The sequence below is a fragment of the Schistocerca americana genome, chromosome 9, assembly GCF_021461395.2.
Source record: "Schistocerca americana isolate TAMUIC-IGC-003095 chromosome 9, iqSchAmer2.1, whole genome shotgun sequence".
Taxonomy (NCBI): Eukaryota; Metazoa; Arthropoda; class Insecta; order Orthoptera; family Acrididae; genus Schistocerca; species Schistocerca americana.
The window spans coordinates 203,833,368-203,848,376 of NC_060127.1; the positions used below are offsets into that span (position 1 = coordinate 203,833,368).

The 15,009-nt window shown below is 42.1% G+C and overlaps 1 non-coding gene across 1 annotated transcript; it reads left to right on the forward strand.

Moving 5' to 3' along the window:
* The first annotated feature begins 4,681 nt into the window (after positions 1-4,681).
* Positions 4,682-4,753, forward strand: Trnad-guc. The gene has a single exon. It is a non-coding gene; the product is annotated as a tRNA-Asp (tRNA).
* Positions 4,754-15,009: the final 10,256 nt, after the last annotated feature.

A 15,009-nucleotide genomic window follows, 5' to 3' on the forward strand; every position in this document is an offset into this window, starting at 1 on the left:
TGACCACGTATGGAAGTTTGGGTGTGGCCGTGAGTCATGCGCGGATAGCCTAATGGATTCCGAACCCCTTGGCGCGTAGCATTATGGCAGCGCTGGGATACTTCGAAATGGTTCAAATGGCTCTGAGCACTATGGGACTTAACATTTGAGGTCATCAGTCCCCTAGAACTTAGAACTACTTAAACCTAACTAACCTAAGGACATCACACACATCCATGCCCGAGGCAGGATTCGAACCTGCGACCGTAGCGGTCACGCGGTGCCAGACTGAAGCGCCTAGAACCGCACGGCCACACCGGCCTGCTGGGATACTTCGTCAGCGCTGGTATGTTACTGAAGATCAGATACATCTCTCTTACCCTCCCCAAGGACAAAGGTGGTCTCGGCCTAGTTAAGGTCCATTACAGGGCCATTGCCCTCTATGTTAGCTCACATTTATGTCTGCTGCGCCGTTGTCCTACAAGCCTCACGAGCTTGCTTCTGACGGCGCTACGACCTGCTTCACTAAGAGCGCCCGTGCCATTACAGGACATCCCAGCGCCCCTCTTTTATATAGGACGTTTCTATCTAGAACAAAGTTATTGCAGTGTAGCGCTCACGACACCACGAATGGCCACAACTCGACGCCTATATCACGACATGCTCTAAATGTGGTCAAACTAAAATATCCTGATGTACGGTGGCGCGTGGTGTGGAAGACTACACGATGCCATGCTCGATTCCGATGTTGTTTCCCAATGGTACGTAGTCGTTAATGGAAAGTTGGTGACACAAGAACGTCTCTACAATATCCACATGGCAGAATCTCCCAATTGTGTGGGTTGTAATACAGTAGATTCTGACGAGCACCGCCTCAGCTGTGGAGAGGCGGAACTGGTTTGGCACCTAGTGCGGCAGATGCCGGCTTATCTCTTGCGAGTTACGCCGGAGCATATATCTGCACGCAAGTTATTGTTTCCGGATGAGACATTTTACCCCAAGACTCGGACCAACTCCGGCACCTGGATACGTGGACAAGCGGTCCATTACCTCTATCGTGACGGACACAAGAATTTACTTGCATTCTGGCTCTATTTGCAGGAAAGACATCATGCTATTGCCGGGCATAACAGATATCGACAATGATTCGCAAACTATCTATGGAGTGCCTTTCACAACCCGCCGTGAATTTGGAATGCTCAAGGCAGTGGTAGATGTGCTGCAAACGATCATACACAGAACTATCTTTATCAGTGGGCGCAGTCGCTGGGAAGCGCAACTACGATGTTGTAGCTTTATTCTCATGTTATTTATGTTTACTATCTTCGATGGTGTCTTCATTCTGTTTTAGTTTTTCAGGCTTGATTAACTATCACTGTTCGCACATTGATATCTATACAAATAAATATAAAACAAAATAAAAAAACAATTTAAAAAATTCCTTCCACACCCTATTGGAAATACTCTCCCCCTTCTTCCTTTCATCGTGTTTTTGTGGATTGGCGCACACACGTTAGTCCCGTATTGTATAGTTTCTTCACATTTTAGATGGGGCGTGGTTACGTATTGTTAGGAAGGCAATGCCTGAAGAGGAAAGAGTTCATTTTTGTTTGGTAGGGACACAAATGGCGGTGCCCCGTAGGGATGATTATTATTTTGTTTTATTTCTTTTGTCAGAAAAAAATGGAAAAGTAAAAAAAAAAATGGTAAGGCGACCCCTTGCGATAAGCGGGAAATTCGGGTTCGAGTCCCGGTACGGCACAAATTTTCACTGCCGTCGTTCCATTCTACAGCTGGCGGTTGTCCACATTCGCAACTGCGAATACCTGTAATGTATATAAGAGAAACAGGTCTCAGACGGAAAACCAGTTGTACGCAAAGAAGGAAAAGATGAGAGGTGGGAGCGACGTACAGAAGGGCTACATTATACAAATGGAAAGGTGAGGTGGGACATATGATACTGTGATGCTGAGGCAATGAATGGCAATGATTGGCAACAGCAGGAAGTCTGTTAACATATAATGTAAATTTAGCTGTTAGGAAGTCTTTACTGAAGACATTTGTTTGGAGCGTTGGCTTCTGCGGATGTTAAACATGGACGTAAAACAGTTTCGACAAGAAGAGAATAGAAGTTTTTGAAATGTGGTGCTACAGGTCACTGCTGAAGATTAGATGGGTAGATCGCTTTACTAAATAGATGCTGAACAGAATTGGCGAAACAGAAAATTTGTAACACAACTTGACCAAAAGAAGGGATCGTTTGATACGAGACATTCTGAGATTTCAAGAGATCACAAATTTAATATTGGTGGGTAGCGAGTGGGGCTAAAATCGTAAAGAGAGACCAAGAAAGGAGTACCGTAAGTAATTCAAGTTGGTGTGGGTTTCAGTAGTTATTCAGAAGTGAAGAGGCTTGCAAGGGACAGAGTAGTGTTGAGTGCTGCATCAAACCAGTCTTCGGATTGAGGACAACAACAACAACAACATTATTTATTCTTGAAAAAGTAATGTATTGTACAGTAGCTTCACGCCTTTGTAAAAATAAAGTTTTAACAGAATGTAAGTTTGGTTTCCAGAAAGGTTTCTCAATGGAAAATGCTATATATACTTTCACTAATGAAATATGAAATGCTCTGAGTAACCGGAAGTCACCCGTTGGGACTTTTTGTGATCTCTCAAAGGCTTTTGATCGTGTAAATCATTGAATACTTTTAGATAAGCTCAAGTACTGTAGTATGAATGGGACAGCGCTCAAATGGTTTAAATCATACCTAACTGGAAGAGTGCAGAAAGTTGAAATAAATAGTTCACTTAATAAGCAAGAAATTGGTGATTTCTCAAACCGGGGAACAATCAAGAATGGGGTGCCGCAAGATTCAGTCTTGGGTCCTCTGCTGTTCTTAATATATATTAATGACTTGCCATTCTATATTCACGAAAATGTAAAGCTGCTACTTTTTGCCGATGATACAAGTATAGCTATCACACCCAACGGACAAGAATTAACTGGTGAAATTGTAAACGATGTTTTTCAGGAAATCATTAAGTGGTTCTCTGCAAACGGGCTCTCATTAAACTTCGACAAAACACAGTATATACAGTTCCACACAGTAAATGGAGTGACACCATTAATAAATATAGACTTCGATCAGAAATCGGTAGCTAAGGTAGAATATTCAAAATTTCTAGGTGTATGCATTGATGAGAGGTTGAACTGGAAAAAACACACTGAAGATCTGCAGAAACGTTTGAGTTCAGCTACGTATGCTATTAGGGTCATTACAAATTTTGGCGATACACATCTCAGTAAATTAGCTTACCACGCCTATTTTCATTCTCTGCTTTCGTATGGCATCATATTCTGAGGTAACTCATCATTGAGTAAAAGAGTGTTCATTGCACAAAAGCGTGTAATCAGAATAATTGCTGGAGCTCGTCCAAGATCATCCTGCAGACACTTGATTAAAGAGCTAGAGATTTTCACTGTAGCCTCACAATATATATATATTCACTTACGAAATTTGTTATTAACAATCCGAACGAATTCAAAAGTAATAGCAGTCTGCGTGGCTACAACACTAGGAAAAAGGATGATCTTCACTACTCATGGTTAAATCTAACTTTGGCTCAGAAAGGGGTAAATTATGCTGCCACAAAAGTCTTTGGTCACTTACCTAATGGCATCAAAATTCTGACATATAGCCATACAGCATTTAAAAGGAAATTAAAAGAATTTCTGAATGGCAACTCCTTCTACTCATTAGATGAATTTTTGGATATTGTAAGTGGGTAATTTAACCACCCCCACCCCCCTCAACAAAAAAAATTAAAAGTATTAAGTGTCATGTAATATTTTGTGTAATGTAAAATCTTGTATAGACACCTTTTATTAACCTGACACGTTCCACATCATTACGAAGTGTCGTATTCATGATCTATGGAACAAGTACTGATCTCATCCAATCTAATCCAAACAGATCTTACGATGTAGATAACATATGCAATATTCATTAGATCCTCACCCGCGAATTTAATATTATTATGTAATTTGCTGAGATCTGCTACTAACGCATCTATTTCACTGTAGGCAAAAGCCGCAATATCGCAAGAGGTTTAAAACTGAAGCATACAAACTTGAAAAATAAATGTGTAATATTTACACCCTCTGAATACGGTGCGAAAGCGGCAAAACAAATAGAATCGAGTAACTGGTTGCTATTGTTGCTCTTTCTCGTTTACATATGGTAGCATATACAATAAATAAAAAATTGTAACAAGAATGACGGAGAAATAGTATGGAAAAGTTTACACGATTATCCTCCGTTAACATTAACTTCAACAGCGACGTACGCCTAAGTGAAACTACAAAGTTAATATCTCTACAGTACCTTACCATGCATTCATAATATAATTATATTTACTTGATCTTCATACAAAAGCATTATAAGTATATGACAAATGAAAGACATAATTAAATATTATTTTGCTTTATTCACTAATTTACTTTGATCGTTGGCTCAGATACAAAACGAAAAATTCGTCCACGAACTTGGGGAGTTCACTGCCTGCTAGAGGTGATGGCGTGACGTTGCAGATTCCACGCCCCCGATAACCGCAACCGCTGGACTGACATCATCAACAATGTGGGACAAGTGACGCATCAGCAGAGTGTTCTAATAGCCGTACATTCGTAATTTCGCAGTCCTCGGTAGTATAGTGGTTAGTATCCCCGCCTGTCACGCGGGAGACCCGGGTTCGATTCCCGGCCGGGGAGAATATTTTTACTACGGATAAATTGGCGCAGAATTTAGAGCAAATGTTCCCCGGTATCCTAACCGATTGTTGGATAGCTACAGCTATCCTTAACTTTTTTCTAAATAATAAAATACAAAAAAATGTATGTCTAAGTTGTGGCAGTTTTTAACCGTGCATAATCATCTTCGACGTTCATGCTGAAATTCCGGCACGATAAATGGCCACATTTTAAAACATAACATAATTTTCTTGTATAAACAAGTACTGGGTTACTTATTTCTATATACCACTAGCTTATTTAACAACAATATCAAATCATCTCACGAAATTTACTGGTTCAGTTTATTATCTTGCCTTCGTACTTGTTTCTTGAGTCTACAGTATATCTTCTTTTTTTTTTTCGTCTTGGTCATCTCAGAATCACGTTAATGCTCGTCATCTTGGTTTCTTCTGGTATTTATCCTCCTCTAATATTTTTTCATTCTCATACTTTGGAATCTTCCTCGCTCTGCTGCCCACGATGTTTTGTCCTGGGTCTAATTCTGACCTGGAAATCTGACAGCCTGAATTTTTTATTTGAAAGTCATCCTGTTGTAAATCTCCGTTTCCTGTAGTCCTTTGTGTTCCAGGGCCCTTTGCACCTCAAGGATCCAGAGTACTTTGTTTCTCTTGTTCATAAGAAATACTACGGTTATCGCTGACAAGATTAAAAAGTCGAGATTCCGCCTGGAGTCATTTAAGCTTCTCCCAATACCATCAATTTATTTACAAACGTGCCAACTGTTAGACGCAATCTGGTTAAACATATCACCATGAGCGTAGGAGATAGTACTGAGTTAATAGAGAGAGAGAGAGAGAGAGAGAGAGAAAGAAAGAAAGAAAGAGCTAAGCTTCACATTCAGTTACTTATGCTTTAAAAATAAGGTTTATCAAAGAAATGGGAGTCTCACAATGGACAACAGTTTTTCGAGCATAATATCTAAAACATTAACGAACGATTCGAAAAACTGATTCTTCGGCCAATACTCAGAGATTAAGACAAAATTAGACTGGTATTACAGATATGTACTGATACAGTCATATAGCGGGATGGTACTGTAGACGAATTAACAGAAGCTACTGAGAAGTTGAATGCATTACACCCTAAAACCGAATTCACGTTAGAAATACAGTATCAGTTTCTTAGAGCTTTCCATATGCAAACCATCTGTTAAGCACAATTTCGCTATCTACCTGGAGCCGATCCGTTCAGACGACATCACTAATCAGACGTCAACGCATCCCCCACGATATGGGTGGGCGTTTCTCCAGTCTGTGATACACAGTCTACCCTTATATCAGGACGAGTACAATCATCAGCTTGATATAGTAAAAGTAGCTTTAGCAGACGGTTACCAAACAGAGGACGTCATTCACTTACATAAGAAATTAATTAATAAATGGACGAGCGGTATAGATGATAAACGCAAAAAAAAAACATTAGTTCTGTGGCTTTCCAGAGGAAAAGCTACTGATGTGATTAGTCTTTCTTTCCCTAAGAAGAAATCCAGAGCAGTTTTCAGTACTGACAATCAACTATGACATAAAGAAACAATAGTTCATAATTAATACTCAAAGTCAGGTATGTATAACTATATAATGTAGAAGGTGTTGTCTCTTCGAAATTCTTCAGAGGCCAAAAGGCAGATCTTCTGATGTCCACGTTAGGCAACGTTGTAACGTAGATAATAATGAAACAGCTTTTGGTTCTCATTTGCGGGAAAAACCGCAGACATAATGTAGGACGCATAGATCAACATGTTGATGCAAGTCATTGTATTCGTAAGGGACGCTATTTGGACACAGAAAGCCTAAATTTTTTTCTATTTTGAATGTATACCGGGATCAGTTACTAAACGAACAAGGCGATTTCCGTAACAAGGTTTTTCCGAAGTATTTTCTAATCTGATCTCTTTTATAATTTTTTTGCCTTTTCGTTTGTTGTGGTTCCTCTTTCTGACGACTCCCACTTTTATGGTAGCCGCGTCTGTTTACTGGCTGTTTGGTGTACACTTGCGACCGCCAGCTACTAGTTTGCTACCCGCATATCCCCTCATCTATCCTGCTTCTATTGTAAATCTAACTTATCTACACCACTAGTTAAATAACTTCTTACCCGTTTTTACTCTGAGAAAGCTTTCTCTTACAATGAGTTCGATACTGTGAAAATTATTAATTTTATATTTGCTATTTAAGAGTTACCAACTTTACACCATTACTAGTCAACTGTAGCCTTCAGTTAAAATTGTCAGAGTTCAGAATATTTACATTGCGACTGCCTCTCCTGACCCGTTCAGCTCACGAGATCATCTGATGATTACTCGGTAATGAGAAGAAACCGTTGATGATACAACTTATATCAACTGAGGCTGGAAAAAAAGGAGGGAGGTCGTAATACTGAATGCTTAGTACTTTCTTTAGACATTGTGTACTTTATGATGGAGTTGAATATGCGTTTTCTTTAAATGTTGTTGGGAGCTCTACCAAAACATTTCTGCAAAACGGCAACAGCTTTTAAACGTCGTTATAATTTTGAGGGATTGTCAAAAACATTAAATAACAAAGCACTTCTGATTCCATCACAAGGTAGTTTTATATGAAATATAAAGAAAATATTTTATATTTAAGAGTAAACACAAAATAAAATGTATCTATTAGTATGTAGTTGTCCTGGAAGAGTTGTAAAAGTGAAGAAATGAAATGAGATGAAGAGGCACTTTGGCTATTCAGATGCTCGGAAGTGAAGAGGTAATACTTTTCTTTCCTTTATCCATAGAGCAGCCCACTTAACAAGCGAACTCTCATGTTACTTGACGTAATATTATTTCTTGGTCAAAGAGGCTTGGTCTTCACAGGTTCGTCTCAGAAAATGGACACCCAAATAATGGAAATTTCCTCGGAATATTACAGCTCTTGAGCCACTATGTTCCAGTTCTTGTATAACACACCAGCATGGTCAGATACGGACAAGAAGCTGGAAAACGCGTAAAAGTTCATTATCTATAAAGTGATACTCAGAGTGAATTCATTTCTGGCTGTGCCCATCTTGTTAGGAGCGCCGTCTTGGAACAAAGAGCAAATGAGTAGTATTATGCAATTATTGTCGATGCAAGTCCTGACTGGAATCATTTTGGACAAACAAGATCCATCGTTGGTCATATTTACTACAATAAGAAAACTGGTAAACATGAAATGAATGGACGGCTTTTGGAATTCGCAGATTCCAATCAGTAAACAGGAGTTGCTATTGCAGATTTAATTCGATCAACATTTGTGGAACGCTCAGTTCCTATCAGCGAATGTAGCGGACGAAGCTACGATAGTGGAAGTAGTATGAGACGGTCTTACAAGGGAGCTTACGGACATTTTCTTACATAGAATTCTCTTGCAAAATTTTCTCAGTGCGCTTGTCGTAAACCTTAGGTGGACTACATGCAGCTGCCAGCTGCCATGAAGCATATCCTTTATTTGGGAGTGTTTCAACTTCTTTACGACCCGTCCATTTGCAGTCCACAACGAAGGGAAATTCTGAACTGCAGTACCAACTACAGCTCACCTGGAAAACACCGCCATTTTTGTTGAAACTCTCAGTGAGTTAAATCTGTCGGCTGAAACACGTTTTGTGGTACGGTGTGTTTTGGATTATGTGAGATCTTTCGAGTATTTGATTCTGTCAGTTGGTACCAGTTGACTACAGAACTTGCTCTTGTGCTGGGAGAACGTCTCTTCCTGACCCACAGTTTACTATTGTTTATACTCAGCTGAAGTGTTTGCGAAACGAATCCCAGTCTGATGTTCTCTTTCCATTAGGTTATCTCACGGTCACAACTTTCAAAAATTCCTCGCAGAGGTATAACGTGAGCATCGATTGGCGTTTAAGATGGTCGGTGGTACCGTTACATTGGGACTACGTGTGAAAGACTCTCTAACTCGTTCAACACGTTCTTCAGTCTCTCTTGGTTGTCCCATACTCTCCGCTTTGCAAAGACAGCCGGCGTCCTCAAACTTATGATACCATACGCGAATGTTATTGTCACATGGAGGATTACAATGGAACTTAATACGGAACCCATGTTGAACTGTAATAACCGATTCAGTCCTTGCTAACTGTAAAACTTTGCTACTAGCGCTTTCTAGCGGAGTTCATGGGGAAAAATTCATGGACATGCGCACAGGTACACAAACAAAACTGAATTCCTCTTTAATTTGATGTATTATTTATAATTGTAAATTGAATGTAATAAATGACAAAAAGCCTTGAAACTCCGATATTCATTTTGAAACACCCGGTATATTACCCATTGCAAGATTCATTGCGGTTTACAAGTGAGCGCGCTCATATACGTTTACTGAAATGCGTGGGCACGCCAGAGAACGAGTGGGGACAGAACACTCCCTATCGCGACTTTACTGGGACCAGACGAAATGGTTCAAAATGGCTCTGACCACTATGGGACTTGACATCTGAGGTCATCAGTCCCCTAGAACTTAGAACAACTTAAACCTAACTAACCTAAGGAAATCACACACATCCATCCCTGAGGCAGGATTCAACCTGCGACAGCAGCGGTCGCGCGGTTCCAGACTGAAGCGCCTAGAACCGCTCGGCCACATCGGCCGGCTGGGACCAGACGTTTCGTCAATGTACGAATCATTATAATACTTAGCTTTTCATTTTAAAATGAATGTAGATCAATCAATTTAAAAAATAAAATCAAGTGGTGTGTACGCACATTTTACAACAATTCATAACTGAGAAGCAACTGGCACAGTTTTCTCTCTTGCCGCGATCGAGCTATCAACCAATTCCCTAGCTGTGGTTGTCTTGGGCTCCTCATAACTATCTTCATCAGTGTAACTACTATTCATATCACTATTTATCACAATTCTTTCAATCTCCTACTGTATGAAAGAGTCATGGCGCTGGTATTCTTTAGCGATACACGCACATCAAGAAAAGAACTCCTGAAGATGGACGTTGGCTGTGGATATTGTATCACAGACACAGTCCCTTTGACTGTTCAGAGATGTCACTAAACCCGCCCAAAGATGTAAACAAGCATGCATGAGCAGCACCTATTAGACTGAGGGGGTCCGACAGCCATTCAGTTCCAGTCATTCCACAAGGAAAGAAGTACAAGACTCATGTTGTCTGTAGTTCAACCATGCATAGACCATCAATACCGCGGTTCGATCGCGTCCGCATTGTTACTTTGTGCCAGGAAGGGCTCTCAACAAGGGAAGTGTCCAGGCTTCTTGGAGTGAACCAAAGCGATGTTGTTCAGACATGGAGGAGATACAGAGAGACAGGAACTGTCGATGACATGCCTCGCTCAGGCCGCTCAAGGGCTACTACTACAGTGGATGAGCGCTACCTACGGATTATGAGTCGGAGGAACCCTGACAGCAACTTCATCATTTTGAATAATGCTTTTCGTGCAGCCACAGGTCGTCGTGTTACAACTCAAACTATGCGCAATAGGCTGCATGATGCGAAACTTCATTCCCGACGTCCATGGTGGGGTCTACCTTTGCAACCACGACACCAGGCAGAGCGGTACAGATGGGCTCAACAACATGCCGAATGGACCGGTCATGTTCTCTTCACCGATGAGTGTCGCAGATGCCTTCAACGAGACAATAGTCGGAGACGGTGTTTGGTGGCAACCCGGTCAGGCTGAACGCCTTAGACACACTGTCCAGCGAGTGCAGCAAGGTCGATGTTACCTGCTGTTTTGGGGTGGCATTATGTACGGTCTACGTACGCCGCTGGAGGTCATGGAAGGCGCCGTAATAGCTGTACGATACGTGAAAGCCATTCTCCGACCGATAGTGCAACCATATCGGCAGCATATTGGCCAGGCATTCGTCTTCATGGACGACAATTCGCGCCCCCATCGTGCACATCTTGTGAATGACTTCCTTCGAGATAACGACATCTCTCGACTAGAGTGGCCAGCATGTTCTCCTGGCCTGGACCCTATCGAACATACCTGGGATGGATTGAAAAGAGCTGTTTATGGACGACGTGACCCACCAACCACTCTGAGGGATCTACTCCGTGTGGTGTGACCGCCAGACACCACACTTGCTAGGTGGTAGCCTTTAAATCGGCCGCGGTCCGCTAGTATACGTCAGACCCGCGTGTCGCCACTGTCAGTGATTGCAGACCGAGCGCCGCCACACGGCAGGTCTAGAGAGACGTCCTAGCACTCGCCCCAGTTGTACAGCCGACGTTGCTAGGAATGGTTCACTGACAAATACGCTCTCATTTGCCGAGACGATAGTTAGCATAGCCTTCAGCTACGTCATTTGCTACGACCTAGCAAGGCGCCATTACCAGTTTATATTGAGATTGTTATTAATGTATCAACAAGAGCGATGTTCTCCAATTATGGATTAAAGTTAAGTATTCCAGCAGCAACGTACCTTATTGGCTATATTACATTGTTCTGTTCCAGACCTCACGCCAGTTTGCGTGAGCTTAAACGCGACTTGGCTGTCTTGCCAAGTCACAACACTCCGAATCGCCGCTGTGGAGTGGGGCAATCTGAACCAACAGTGCCTTGATGAAATTGTGGATAATATGCCACGACGAATACAGGCATGCATCAATGCAAGACGATGTGCTACTGGGTATTAGGGGTACCGGTGTGTACAGCAATCTGGACCACCACCTCTGAAGGTCTCGCTGTATGGTGGTACAACATGCAATGTATAGTTTTCATCAGCAATAAAAAGGGCGGAAATATTTTTATGTTGCTCTCTATTCCAATTTTCTGTACAGGTTCCGGAAATCTCGGAATCGAGGTGATGCAAAACTTTTTTTGATGTGTGTATGTAACCCTTTGCACACTCATTCGTGATTCATTCGTTTGTGTGTTAGTTCTTTCAAAGCTGTAGCGGGAAAATTTGAAGACATGGTTTATGACTTCTTTTTATTTTACTACGTTCCAAATGACTCTGATTGTAACATAACATTATACAACGTGAATAAAATTAAACGTTTTTATTATTAAAGTAATGTCCAGTAATATTGGTATGAAAGAAACTGCGTTTTCTAATTACGGTGCTGGAAGGACTTCATTGCACAACGAGTGTGAAATTTAGAGCACGTTCTTAGCAACGGCTCATCACGCAAGTGTGCTACAAACTGTTTTCTTTCTACGAAATTATTATCATTAAATTAAAAAAAAATTGGAAATAAATAAATGTAGTTCCAGTTTGTAACCAACGCAGTCTATTCTAATTCTGATTGAAAATGTGTATGGAAATCAGAAATGTGATTGCAGAAAATGTACTCGAAAAAAAATTACGTATTGGAGACAGGCAGTTTAAGTTTCTGTGGCAGTCCTGTAATTATGAAAACTGTCTTTCCGCTCTTTCGTAGGAAAACAATGCTAATTGTTTTAATAGCCAAAACTAAGTAAACAGATATTACAGAAGACATTCTTTGACTAATTATAACACACTAATTCCAGTAGTTCGTTGTTTCCATGGTAAAAATAACAGCTGGAACAAAAGTATCCAAAATCTCAGTGATGAGCACCGTATTTTGCAGACACTGTGTTACTGATAACTAATGTTTATGTTCATGCCCTCTACGACATCAGAAAATTAGCAACAGTTACTCTCATACGCCTTTATATAAACTTTCTGCTCTGCGCCAAAACACTTGGCGTGATTTCTTCGGAGGCATATGCCTTCCAAACACTTATCAGACACTTGTCACCAAAGGAATACAGTATAAGTATAGAGGCTGTGTGGCACGTTATTTAGCGCAGCCTGCTGTGCCATGTTGTACCGTTATGCACTATATTTAGGACGTCATTCTGTGGTTGTTTTAGAAGCCAAATACACTGAAGCGCCAAAGAAACTGGTACAGGCATGCGTATTCAAATACAGAGACAAGTAAACAGGCTGAATATGGCGCTGCGGTCGGCAACGGCGACTATTGTCTGGCGCTGTTGTTTCATCGGTTACTGCTGCTACAATGGCAGCTTATCAAGACTTCAGTGAGTTAAAGCGTAGTGTTACAGTCGGCGCGCGAGAGATGGGACACAGCATCTACGAGGTAGTGATGAAGTGGGGATTTGTCCGTGCGACCATTTCACGACTGTATCGCGGATAGCAGAAACCCGGCCGGAGAAAGCTCCTCCAAGATAGGGACCAACGACGACTGAAGTGAATCGTTCAGCGTGACAGAAGTGCAACACTTCCGCAAATTGCTGCAGATTTCAGTCCTGGGCAATCAACATGTGTCAGTGTGCAAAGCATTCAACGAAACATCATCGCTATCAGCTTTCGAAGCCGAAGACCAACTCGTATACCCTTGATGACTGCACCCTTGATGACTGCACGACACAAAGCTTTACGCTTCGCCTGGACCCGTCAACGCCGACACTGGACTATTGATGAGTGGAAACATGTTTTCTGGTAGGACGAGTCTCGTTTCAAATTGTATCGAGCAGATGGACCAGTACGGATATAGAGACAACCTCATGTATCCATGGACCCCACATGTCAGCAGGGGAGTAGGGGAGTGTTCAAGTTGATGGAGGCTCTGTAATGGTGTGAGGCGTGAACAGTTGGAGTGATATCGGACCCATGATACGACTAGATACGACCTTGACAGGTTACACGTACGTAAGCATCCTGTCTGATCACCTGCATCCATACATGTCCATTGTGCACTACGACGGGAATGGGCAATTCCAGCAGGATAATGCGACACTCCACACGTTCAGAATTGCTAGAGGGTGGCTCCAACAACACTCTTCTGAGATTTAACAGTTCCGCTGGCCACCAACTCCCCAGACATGAACATTACTGAGCACATCTGGGATGGCTTGGAACGTGCTGTTCAGAAGAGATGTGTACCCCCTTGTACTCTTACGGATTGGTGGACAGCCCTGCAGGATTCATGCTGTTAATTCCCTGCAGCACTACTTCAGACATTAATCGAGTCCATGTCACGTCATGTTGCGCCACTTCTGCATGTTCACGGGGGCCCTACACCATATTAGGCAGGTGTACCAGTATCTTTGGCTCTTCAGTGTAGTACGTTTGCGAACTTGTAAGATAAGCTATTGCCGAATTTACTTTCGAAATCATGCCTAAGCATTGCGTAGTGTATAACTGCGCGCATAAAAACAATAAAACGGCGAATTGTCTTATTTCAAGTGAGTGCTGTTTAAAAATACAAATATTATCTGTTAGTGTTTTTTCTGCATCTGTATCATACACTAGCACAGAAAGAAGTTTCACGTGTTTAACGTTAAATGAACATGGCCAAAAATGGTTCAAATGGCTCTGAGCACTATGGGACTTAACTGCTGAGGTAGGACTTAGAACTACTTAAACCTAACTAACCTACGGACATCACACACATCCATGCCCGAGGCAGGATTCGAACCTGCGACCGTAGCGGTCGCGCGGTTCCGGACTGAAGCGTCTAGAACCCCTCGGCCACTCCGGCCGGCAATGAACATGTGATTTTAGTGCTGTACACAAGGTTTCATAATTTCCTTACGCACTATCGTGTACCATGCCCGTCGGCTGTGACTTGCAAAAGCATGGCGGAAGGTTGTTCAGTCTGCTTTACACTGGTCGCAGTGTTGCCTCTCTACCGTATTCTGTCTCTTTGCTTGTGACAGTCTCTTTAGTTTCCTTGAATGTTTAGCGGCTCTGTAATACAGGGTACCGCTGTGTCCAACACGCAACCGGACATTGTGCTGTCAGTAGTGGCTCTGTGATACACATGTACATACTACAGCGCTCTCTGATTCAACCTATTGCGCCTTAAACAAACGTTAATTCGCTCGAATTCCGCCGGCAGTATCTGATGCAACATATAGTAGTGTAGACTGCATTTCAGAACGTATGTTTGCACCCAGAGTCTTTATTAGCAAGTTCCAACATATGGTAGGTACGATAGGCAATTACATCTCTATCATTAAAACTTTCAAGTCCAGGTACACTTTACGTTCCTCTGCATTACCTCCCTTTCCTGTTGCAGTCGCGTATGGTTCGCGGGAACAACGACTGCCGGAAAGCCGCCGTGCGCGCTCCAATCTCTTTAATTTTACATTCGTGATCTCCTCGGGAGGTATAAGTAGGGGGAAGCAATATATTCGATACCTCATCCAGAAACGCACCCTCTCGAAACCTGGCGAGCAAACTACACCGCGATGCAGAGCGCCTCTCTTGCAGAGTCGCCACTTGAGTAGGCTAAAC